Source organism: Hypomesus transpacificus, chromosome 23, assembly GCF_021917145.1.
Source record: "Hypomesus transpacificus isolate Combined female chromosome 23, fHypTra1, whole genome shotgun sequence".
Classification (NCBI taxonomy): Eukaryota; Metazoa; Chordata; class Actinopteri; order Osmeriformes; family Osmeridae; genus Hypomesus; species Hypomesus transpacificus.
In genome coordinates this window covers 550,973-563,199 of record NC_061082.1, presented here as the reverse complement: position 1 = coordinate 563,199, position 12,227 = coordinate 550,973, and positions in this window count along the sequence as shown.

The window sequence follows — 12,227 nt, the reverse complement described above, 5'->3', positions numbered from 1 at the left end:
TCTGAGATGTGAACAAACCAGTTGAGCTCCACTGGCAGGACGTGGCAGAAGGGGATGTGGACGCTAATTGATTAAATAATGAAATGCCAGAAAAGCTTGTTAGGTTCAACAACAAGTGAGATTAGAAGGAATTCATTACTCCAGGAACACTAAAGCCTCTCTTTGTCTGGGACAATCGTACCAAATCAGGACTTAGTAGAGGAATCATTAGCTGCCTCTTTGGACCCTGAGTCTAAGTCGAGCTTGCAGAAGAAAACTCGCTAATGTGTTTAGATTTGACGACTGAATTAAAACATTGTACTAGACATTGATGATTTACAAACATCTGAACTGGTTACTGAGGGTGTGATGGGCCGGCGGCCCTGCATGAAGAGGAGACAGCTCACTCTGCCAGGTAGAAAGATGTGCTAGCTTGCCACCTAGTGGATGAGGGGAGCATTGCTTCTGCTCATACCAGCAGGATGTGCAACTCTGCATCGTGAGAACCTGCTGAATCAACTCTCTCTGAGTCAAATACAGAACTGTGGTTCTGAAACAATCAAAGCCGTTCCTTTTTTTTTTTGCCGTAATCATTTTTTACAACGCAGATCAATTTATTTGTTAATTTTAGTACACTATATGACCACTAGCAGGCAGTAGTGTTTCACTGTAGCAGATGTGGATGTAGACTGGGGAGGTTATTTAGCATTATGCATGGTGTGTGTGTTGCTAATCACACCACGATCAGGCAGTCGTCACTGGGAAATCACACACAAGTCAGATCCGGGTTTCCGTTCTTGTTCTCGGTGGAATTGAGGTGTATTTCACCTGAATGTACTATTCTGTACCTGCACACAGCAACTGATTGAAGCAGGTTTATACAATAGTGGTTTCCTGGTGAATATTTCCGCCGGTAACAAAGTATCACGTAGTGTTTTACAGGAGATGTGTGGTTGGGGAGCAGGCTGTTGTCTGGCTGAGTGACGGCAAATAAATTGGGATTCCAGTGAGCTTCCTGGTCCCGTTTAATTGGGTCAGGATTGATTGACAGCTAAGACGTAAATCGAACTCATGAGGAAAAGCTAATTGTTTACCTTTGTTTGTCTATTTAAGGATTCTTGCTGTTGGTTCTATTGAAGGAAGACACAGCAGACACACAGCAGACACACAGCAGACACACAGCAGACACAGCAGACACACAGCAGACACATCAGACACAGCAGACACACAGGAGACACACAGCAGACACAGCAGACACACAGCAGACACAGCAGACACAGCAGACACACAGCAGACACAGCAGACACAGCAGACACACAGCAGACACACAGGAGACACAGCAGACACAGCAGACACACAGCAGACACACATCAGACACAGCAGAAACACAGCAGAAACACAGCAGACACAGCAGACACAGCAGAAACACAGGAGACACAGCAGACACACAGCAGACACACAGCAGAGACACAGAAGAAACACAGCAGACACAGCAGAGACAGCAGAAACACAGCAGACACACAGCAGAAACACAGCAGACACACAGCAAACACAGCAGACACACAGCAGACACAGCAGACACACAGCAGACACACAGCAGAGACACAGAAGAAACACAGCAGACACAGCAGAGACAGCAGAAACACAGCAGACACACAGCAGAAACACAGCAGAGACACAGCAGACACAGCAGAAACACAGGAGACACAGCAGACACACAGCAGACACACAGCAGAGACACAGAAGAAACACAGCAGACACAGCAGAGACAGCAGAAACACAGCAGACACACAGCAGAAACACAGCAGACACACAGCAAACACAGCAGACACACAGCAGACACAGCAGACACACAGCAGACACACAGCAGAGACACAGCAGACACCGCAGACACAGCAGACACACAGCAGACACACAGGAGACACAGCAGACACATCAGACACACAGCAGACACACAGCAAACACAGCAGACACACAGCAGACACACAGCAGACACAGCAGACACACAGCAGACACACAGCAGACACACAGCAGGCACACAGCAGACACACAGCAGACACACAGCAGACACAGCAGACACAGCAGACACACAGCAGACACACAGCAGACACAGCAGAAACACAGCAGAAACACAGCAGACACAGCAGACACAGCAGAAACACAGGAGACACAGCAGACACACAGCAGACACACAGCAGAGACACAGAAGAAACACAGCAGACACAGCAGAGACAGCAGAAACACAGCAGACACACAGCAGAAACACAGCAGACACACAGCAAACACAGCAGACACACAGCAGACACAGCAGACACACAGCAGACACACAGCAGAGACACAGAAGAAACACAGCAGACACAGCAGAGACAGCAGAAACACAGCAGACACACAGCAGAAACACAGCAGAGACACAGCAGACACAGCAGAAACACAGGAGACACAGCAGACACACAGCAGACACACAGCAGAGACACAGAAGAAACACAGCAGACACAGCAGAGACAGCAGAAACACAGCAGACACACAGCAGAAACACAGCAGACACACAGCAAACACAGCAGACACACAGCAGACACAGCAGACACACAGCAGACACACAGCAGAGACACAGCAGACACCGCAGACACAGCAGACACACAGCAGACACACAGGAGACACAGCAGACACATCAGACACACAGCAGACACACAGCAAACACAGCAGACACACAGCAGACACACAGCAGACACAGCAGACACACAGCAGACACACAGCAGACACACAGCAGGCACACAGCAGACACACAGCAGACACACAGCAGACACAGCAGACACAGCAGACACACAGCAGACACACAGGAGACACAGCAGACACATCAGACACAGCAGACACACAGCAGACACACAGCAAACACAGCAGACACACAGCAGACACACAGCAGACACAGCAGACACACAGCAGACACAGCAGACACACAGCAGACACACAGCAGACACACAGCAGACACAGCAGACACACAGCAGACACACATCAGACACACAGCAGACACACAGCAGACACAGCAGACACACAGCAGACACACAGCAGACACACAGCAGACACAGCAGACACACAGCAGACACACATCAGACACACAGCAGACACACAGCAGACACACAGCAGACACAGCAGACACACAGCAGACACACAGCAGACACACAGCAGACACACAGCAGACACACAGCAGACACAGCAGACACACAGCAGACACACAGCAGATACACAGCAGACACACAGCAGACACAGCAGACACACAGCAGACACACATCAGACACAGCAGACACACAGCAGACACAGCAGACACACAGCAGAAACACAGCAGAAACACAGCAGAAACACAGCAGACACAGCAGAGACAGCAGACACACAGCAGACACAGCAGACACAGCAGAAACACAGCAGACACAGCAGACACACAGCAGACACACAGCAGACACACAGCAGAGACACAGCAGTTTCACGTTGAGGTGTTTTCTTACCTGAATACTTTTCAGCACTAACATTTACAACCACTGGCTTTCAGTGCTGTAACAAGATGATCACTTAAATCACTTTAAACACTTTCTCAGAAGCAATTATTTACAGTATCTTCCTGGTGCCTGTTTCTGGCAAATGACATCAACGAAGTCACCTCATGTGGTCTGATCTGTGCTTCTGTCCCGTACACTGTATAAAGTACATATGTTTGTTGATAATTTGAGCCTTTCTGTTCCTGGTAAGTTTAGGCATTCCACTTGTGTGGTTAAGGTTATTCCAACGAACACACTAGCGTAATGCAGCTCTGAGCAATTCATGATCATGACAACACCAACGCCAACATGCTGCTCTCTGGGTGGTTTCTTTCTGTGTTCCATAACAATCCTGCATCTCCAAGAACCACATGATTTCAGGCCTGAACCAGTTACAGCAGTGTATTGTTCATGTGTCATAGGTGTGTAGAGGAAATGTATTAGTCATGTGCGAAGTGTGTTGTTTTACTGCGTGAGCGTATGTGCTGTGACTCTCTGTGAATGAGATGTTGACCTTCAAGAATCTATTTCATTTCTATGGACATCAGCATTGCTGTGGTGTGGTGTGATTCATATCACATTATCATGTAGTGTGTTTCTGTGCTGTAAGATGACTGAGAAGATATTGCTGCTGGCTGTGTGTGTGTTTCTTTGCTGTCCTCTGCAACCCACTCGGTATTCGTCCCCACACATCCAATTATCCCTGAGGTGATTGCACACATAATGTGACACACAAGGGCACATGGCCACCCCTCCTGGACGGGCCTGGCCCAAACCTCACTCCCATTGCATTGTGGGAAGGGGAATAATGTTTGCGTGGTTAACCGCTGCTTGTTACCTGGGCAGGTCGATAGCAGGGCAGAGGAAACACGCTTCGTTCTTTACTGTAGGTGAGGATGAGTTTAGGGTTAGCGTTAGGGTGAGTTTGATCATTAAAGCAGCCTGATCAGATTATAGTACTCCCCCAGTGTAGAGCTGGAGGATCAGATTCTCAGATCGCAGTCATGAATCTTCTGCTAAAACATCTTCAACAGTTCAAATCGGCCCAATTGTACATGCAGTAAATAAGCTCCAGTTGTCTATAGTGCTCATTAGAGTATCCCCAAGATGATGCATATGGGATTTAGTAGAACTCTGACTTTAATTTCCATGTTCTAGAATACATATTTAATGGCTTCTGGAACATCTGCCGTCATTTGAGATCAGAAGCTGGAAGCATAAGTGTGCTTTTATTGAGAATGTGTTTCTGATCTGTAAAGCATATTAGTCTTGGTCTGAGATCCGCAGAGATATCCACAATATCTTTATCAAACACCCTTAGTTTAATATCAGACTTCAGTCACAATGTGACTATAAAGAAGGTATTATTGCTTTTGACGTATATACCGTATGTTTCATATTTCTAAATCATCATCCACACTATGTCCACAGGGGGCACCAGTGGCTATGCCCTAACCCTAACCCTAACCCTAACCCTAACCCTAACCCTAACCCTAACCCTAACCCTAACCCTAACCCTATGCATACGATGAAAGGCATTGATGTTTGGGTTCAAAGTTATGGACGAGGCCAAGAACATCAATATTCAAATAAACACAGTCAATTAAAATCCTCTACATGGCTGAGGTAAACATGACGCTGACATTGAGCTCCTCCTCTTGTGACTCACAGTCATGTTCCACTCAGAAGTCCAAGGTGTTGGCACGTTGACTCGTGTGTGAACCACTACTGGTCCTGTGTTCCTTGCCCCAAAGTAAACACAGTGGATGTAAAAGTCAATGAGGGACAGGTTTGTCTAGCCTCCCCTGCTTAATTATCTGCTATTCTATTTCTGTTGTTGATTGATTTGGTCTTCCCTCACAGCAATACACAGCAGGACGTGCTAACCCTAACCCCTAACCCTAACCCTAACACACAGCAGGACGTGCTAACCCTAACCCTAACACACAGCAGGACGTGCTAACCCTAACCCCTAACCCTAACCCTAACGTGCTAACCCGAACCCCTAAACCTGACGCTCACCCTAATACCCTAACCCAGCCCAACCTTAACCCTCTAATCCTGACCTAACCCCCTAACCCTAACCTAACCCTGTAACAATTCATACTTTCCAGCAGACTGCTGATTCAATTTCAAATCTGATCATATCTTTCCATTTCAGATTAGGACAATAATTTTTTTTCTTTGAGTGGGATTCTCCACTTTCATTAATGGGAATATACCAGTGCTTCCCTCAATCATATGATGTCATAATGTCCCTACTCTTATGGGTGGATAATAACATCAACGTGTGTGTCAGACTAAACTGATTCCTCATCAGACAATAAGCAGAGCTGTGTGTGTGTGTATGTGTGTGTGAGTGTGTGTGAGAGAGATGTATATCTGTTAAATAATCATAATTCAGTTATCTCTTCCCAGTGTGCTTGCCTTGTTCCACTGGAGCCCTGGGAATGTTTTCCTCTGGCACACAATGAAGCACACTAGGAAGCATACTAAGACCTTTTAGCTCACGAAGTGTTTAAATCCAGAGTCTGAACAGGGAGAGAGCAAGGAGCAGTCTGAACAGGGAGAGAACTAGGAGCAGTCTGAACATGAAGGAGCAGTCTGAACAGAGAAGAGCAGTCTGAACAGAGAGGAGCAGTCTGAACACGGAGGAGCAGTCTGAACAAAGAGGAGCAGTCTGAACAGAGAGGAGCAGTCTGAACACGGAGGAGCAGTCTGAACAAAGAGGAGCAGTCTGAACAGAGAGGAGCAGTCTGAACAAAGAGGAGCAGTCTGAACAGAGAGGAGCAGTCTGAACAAAGAGGAGCAGTCTGAACAGAGAGAGATCTTCTGAGCAGGAACTAATCACTGTTGTGGGCTGGCTGCCGGCATCATGTTTAAATGATGTTAATTGGATTATACACAGAGTGCTGCCAGGCCTGTCTGGTGTTGTGCACCTGGTGTGTTGGTGGAGCCTTACAGCGTGTTGACTCACTCAGATCCAGCTCTGACCGCATGCTAATTGGTCGTCCGGTTGGCGATGGGTATGGGCCTGTCAGAGTCTGCCGCCTCGGATCTGACTGAGGTGTGAGCGTGGTAAAGGAACACTAGAGGTTTCCTCTCCGTGGTCCTTCAGGTCTTTCAAGTTAGGGAGGGGAGCAGGGGTCCCACCATGGAATAGAAATTACTGGAATAAATCAGAATTGGATAGCTTAGCGTTAGGGGGTCAGGGTGTTGGGGGTTAGTGAGGCACCTCCTACACTAACACGCTGTTGGGCTGTCATTCAACCTACAGCTGTGCTGTGATCATTTCACTTTCCCATATGGTCTGGTCTGCATGCAATTCCAAAGAGGATTATAGAGGAAACCCTCTCTATTAAAAGAAAGACTTTGGCCTTTCAACAGCAGCAAATGGAATATCTGTAGGTTGACCTTTTAAATTGATTGAGGACAATCTAATTAATGTATATTTTAAAGTAGATAAAATAGTCGCTATTATGTTCCCATTGTGGTTTATCTGTGCTCTGGGCAGCCAGAGACGTTCTGCCTGACTGCTGCAGCTGGAGCAACTGGACAAAGTGCTCCCAGTGTTTCTGCAGAGTTGGAACAAGTTCTTTAGCTGTGGACTCCAAGTACACTCCCACAGTGATGCCAGTGAGTACACTCCCACAGTGATGCCAGTGAGTACACTCCCACAGTGATGCCAGTGAGTACACTCCCACAGTGATGCCAGTGAGTACACTCCCACAGTGATGGCCAGTGAGTACACTCCCACAGTGATGCCAGTGAGTACACTCCCACAGTGATGCCAGTGAGTACACTCCCACAGTGATGGCCAGTGAGTACACTCCCACAGTAATGGCCAGTGAGTACACTCCCACAGTGATGCCAGTGAGTACACTCCCACAGTGATGCCAGTGAGTACACTCCCACAGTGATGCCAGTGAGTACACTCCCACAGTGATGCCAGTGAGTACACTCCCACAGTGATGCCAGTGAGTACACTCCCACAGTGATGCCAGTGAGTACACTCCCACAGTGATGCCAGTGAGTACACTCCCACAGTGATGCCAGTGAGTACACTCCCACAGTGATGCCAGTGAGTACACTCCCACAGTGATGGCCAGTGAGTACACTCCCACAGTGATGCCAGTGAGTACACTCCCACAGTGATGCCAGTGAGTACACTCCCACAGTGATGGCCAGTGAGTACACTCCCACAGTGATGGCCAGTGAGTACACTCTCACAGTGATGCCAGTGAGTACACTCCCACAGTGATGCCAGTGAGTACACTCCCACAGTGATGCCAGTGAGTACACTCCCACAGTGATGCCAGTGAGTACACTCCCACAGTGATGCCAGTGAGTACACTCCCACAGTGATGCCAGTGAGTACACTCCCACAGTGATGCCAGTGAGTACACTCCCACAGTGATGCCAGTGAGTACACTCCCACAGTGATGGCCAGTGAGTACACTCCCACAGTGATGCCAGTGAGTACACTCCCACAGTGATGCCAGTGAGTACACTCCCACAGTGATGCCAGTGAGTACACTCCCACAGTGATGGCCAGTGAGTACACTCCCACAGTGATGCCAGTGAGTACACTCCCACAGTGATGCCAGTGAGTACACTCCCACAGTGATGGCCAGTGAGTACACTCCCACAGTGATGCCAGTGAGTACACTCCCACAGTGATGCCAAAGCTAGATGCCCTCCCTCCCTCCTTTCCTTCTTCATTCCCTTTCCCCTTCTACCCTCCTTCTCCCTCCCTTGCCCCCCCCCCTCCTCCTCTTGCCCAATGGGGAACAAGGGGGAAACCGAGAACACCAGACCGAAGCTCATCGACTTTATTGGAGGAATGTGGTTGGATGAAAAGGCCACGTCTGCAGTGCAGCGAGACGCACAAGAGAATCAACAACGTGACATTTCTGAGGCTCAGATCTTCAAGTGAAGCTGCATTGACATGCAGGACGCCCCCCTGTGGGGCTGCTGTCTAACCCCGCTCAGCAGGTGCACACTGCACAGCACACAAAAGAGACGGCTTCTCTCCCTTTCAATGTTTGTTTCATTTAAAGTGTCAATCCAGGCCACGGATGCGGGCGGCTGAGGAGGGGCATGTCAGCCCGGTGTTTGAGGCGTCTGAGGCTGGGTGGTTGGAGGAGGAGAGGAGACACATGGGATGGAGACAGGACTGCTGATGAATGTAGCTCAGATTGGTCTCACATTTTCTTAACTAGGCAGATACTTTTAACCAAAGCAACATGCAAATTGCGCATAAGGAAAGTAATGAAGATCCCGGTGTGCAGAGTAACAGCGGCCTGCTCAAGTAATACTCAGACTCTGTTCAAACAACAGAGCACCAGAAGCCTGTTCCATAAAGGCTGCTCAAAAAAGCTGGACTTAAAGTACCAAACCAGACTTGAATTAGTTTAATTAGGCAAGCGGGGCTAAAGCGTTTCCATGAAGGCCAATTTCAGCTCACGCAATCCTACTAATTCAAGTCAGATTTAAGTAGTCAAGCTAATTGCGCGTCGACCCTATTCTTAAACAGCCCGAAAGGTAAAACATGGATCATAGAATCCCCCACGGCAAAAGCAATGCACACAACCACATGACTTCTTCCAGAAAGAACGTTCACGTTCAACATGACACGCCATGATTGACATGAACGATAGGCTTCGTAGGTCGAGGTCCTTTTTTAGACCTTCACTTCGTTGATTAAAAAACAGACACCCTCTCAACACATCTAAATTGACTTTTTTTGACATTGTTTTAAATAAATAGACTACTATTAATCAATACATTACCCAGCAGCCTAACTTTTTAACATGGTTGTTGTGTCGGGAAAATGGAGGATAGATGTAGCCTATAGATTAAGGTTTGTTTTGAAATTGTAGGCTACTGTTAACAATTATATCGCTATGATAATTATACTCTGTTAATTTAGATTGAGATAGGCCTATGCCTGATGCCTAAACATTTGAAATCACAAACTACCATACAGTATAGCCATACGTTTAACGTGGCTAAATTGTGTATCAAATCATTGTTTATCATTGTTTAATGCATTAGGCTAAATGTTGTAGCTTATGTAGGCTATATTAAGTTATGGTCCGTGGTAAATCATCGTTTTCCCGTTGGGTCAGTGTTACAGGAACATCTGGTTAAGCAACAACACGGTCTAAGCCTGACAATTAGCCTGACCCAGACCAGGCTAGTTTATAAGCATAAGTTACCATAGTAACTGAGTTCGAACTACTTTGAGCTAGCTTTATGGAACTGAATGAACTAGAAATGAGTCTGACTAACTGACATAAGTCTGGCTTATTCGGTAAACTCGCTTTCTGGAGCAGGCCTCTGCTGTTCTAAACTCAAACAATGCATCAATTCAAGTAGATGTACCTAAAATCACATTTCACAATTGATTGTGACTGGGTAGCAACGGTCCTTTAAGAAACGAAAGGGAAATTGAAGGCATGTGGTGAGAAATTGGTTTGACAACAGGACATCCTGATGAAGTGGTTATGGATGTTGTCTGGGAGAACAACACAAGTAACCTTTCAGTAAAGAAGTAAAGTTGTATTCATTAAGTATTCATGTTGTGTGTTTGCATGAGGGAGTACAAGAGGATTCCTTCCTCACTGGATTATTGTCTTGGTGTAGGCTATTTCACAGAACACTAAACAACATTAGAGATTATAGCCCAGAGTTTCTTTCACATCGTCAATTGGTCCAACATTTTTGAACCAGGGGTCTGATGATGTCTTTACCCAACTGCCCTGTAAACGTTTTGGACAAACGCCTGGCTGCATCTCCAGCCTGTGACATCACAAGTCCACTGAACAGCTCAACTGTGAATGTGTTTAGTTCAGCAGCAGGACTGGTCTGAGCATGTGCATGAGTTTAAATGTTCAAAAATGCAAGTGGAGGATATGCAGACTCTTGGACATGTCTTCTCTCCATTAGTCATGTCTGAATGAGAATGACCTTTCCTGATACAGACGCCAGGACAAGGAGGGCTGAGCTCAAGCATCACTAACTGATCTGCTAACTGGATCTCAGAATGGATGGTCAAAACACGAAGCAGTCAATCTATTCATCATTTTGTCGTTCTATCATTTAGTGTATTATTCTATCTATTATTTTATCCACTGTTCTGTCAAAGATACAGCACGCAAGGCAGAGCTGACATCTGCTATTCCAGCACAGTAACATGCTGGCCATCTTTATCTGTTTACTATTAAAGCTGTTTAGGAAACATGTCAGCATGGTGTTCAGAGCCATACTGTGATGCACAAATACATCTGCAGACGATTGATTATGTCATTTACTTTACATTCAGTGTAATAGGCCTTCATCGAGCACAAATCCTAATGTGACATGGCTCCAGGGTCCAGCGTCCAGGAAGAGGAAGCTGGTGCAGCAGGTCAAGCGATGCATAACCTTTTACAATGAGGATGAAACGGAATTACATTTGACATAAAATCTTTTTACATGTATTCTTTCAGCAGATGCTTTTCTCCGTGGCGATATACAAATAGTGCATGTAGAAGTAACATCTCAGCTACCAGACACAGTGTAAAGTAACATCTCAGCTACCAGACACAGTGTAAAGTAACATCTCAGCTACCAGACACAGTGTAAAGTAACATCTCGGCTACCAGACACAGTGTAAAGTAACATCTCAGCTACCAGACACAGTGTAAAATAACATCTCAGCTACCAGACACTGTAAAATAACATCTCAGCTACCAGACACAGTGTAAAGCAACATCTCAGCTACCAGACACAGTGTAAAGCAACATCTCAACTACCAGACACAGTGTAAAATAACATCTCAACTACCAGACACAGTGTAAAGTAACATCTCAACTACCAGACACAGTGTTAAGTGACCACATATATGCAGCTATGTGGTCTCATTATCTGCATTCTTCCATTTACAGAATGGCAATTAATACAGAATTTAAAAACTATTAAACGAGTTAAGTTAGATAGATTGAGTTAGAAGTTAGGGTTAAGGCTGATATATGCTTCTGCGTTTTTCGAAAAACGGACACATGGGAACGCCCTCGTCTCCGTGGAACGCCCTCTACAACCTCTCCGTTAGCCCTCGTAGAGCCTTGGACAGCTTGACATGCACCTCCTTAATTTTAAGGGTCACTGCTCCTGCTCTCTGGCCTCGTTTCTCTCTATCCAGGATCCATGTCACTAACACCACTGCAAGCTGTCACCACTGCAAGCTGTCGTCACCCCACAAGCTGGCTGCTGACACACTATTCTCTTTTTTGTGACAACATGCTCAAGTTCAGCTTCTACAATGTGACAGCACATTCCTAACCAGCATTTAATTGCATCCCATTTCATCCCGAAACCTACCTTTAATCCAAACTCTAAGAGTTTGGATTAAAGCTGAACTTGAGCATGTTGTCACAAAAAAGAGAATAGTGTGTCAGCAGCCAGCTTGTGGGGTGACGACAGCTTGCAGTGATGACAGCTTGCAGTGGTGGCAGTGACATGGATCCTGGATAGAGAGAAACGAGGCCAGAGAGCAGGAGCAGTGACCCTCCACACCCTCATTAGTCCCTCTGTGTCAGACAGGCAGGACTGAAGAGGTTTCACACAAGGAGCATTCAATTACAGAGGGCAGGGTTGTGTTTGTGTGGACAGCTGAATCCATCTTGTTGAGCTAGCGTCGTCCGGCTTGATGGGGCTGTTGTTGAGAGAGGGGTTGAT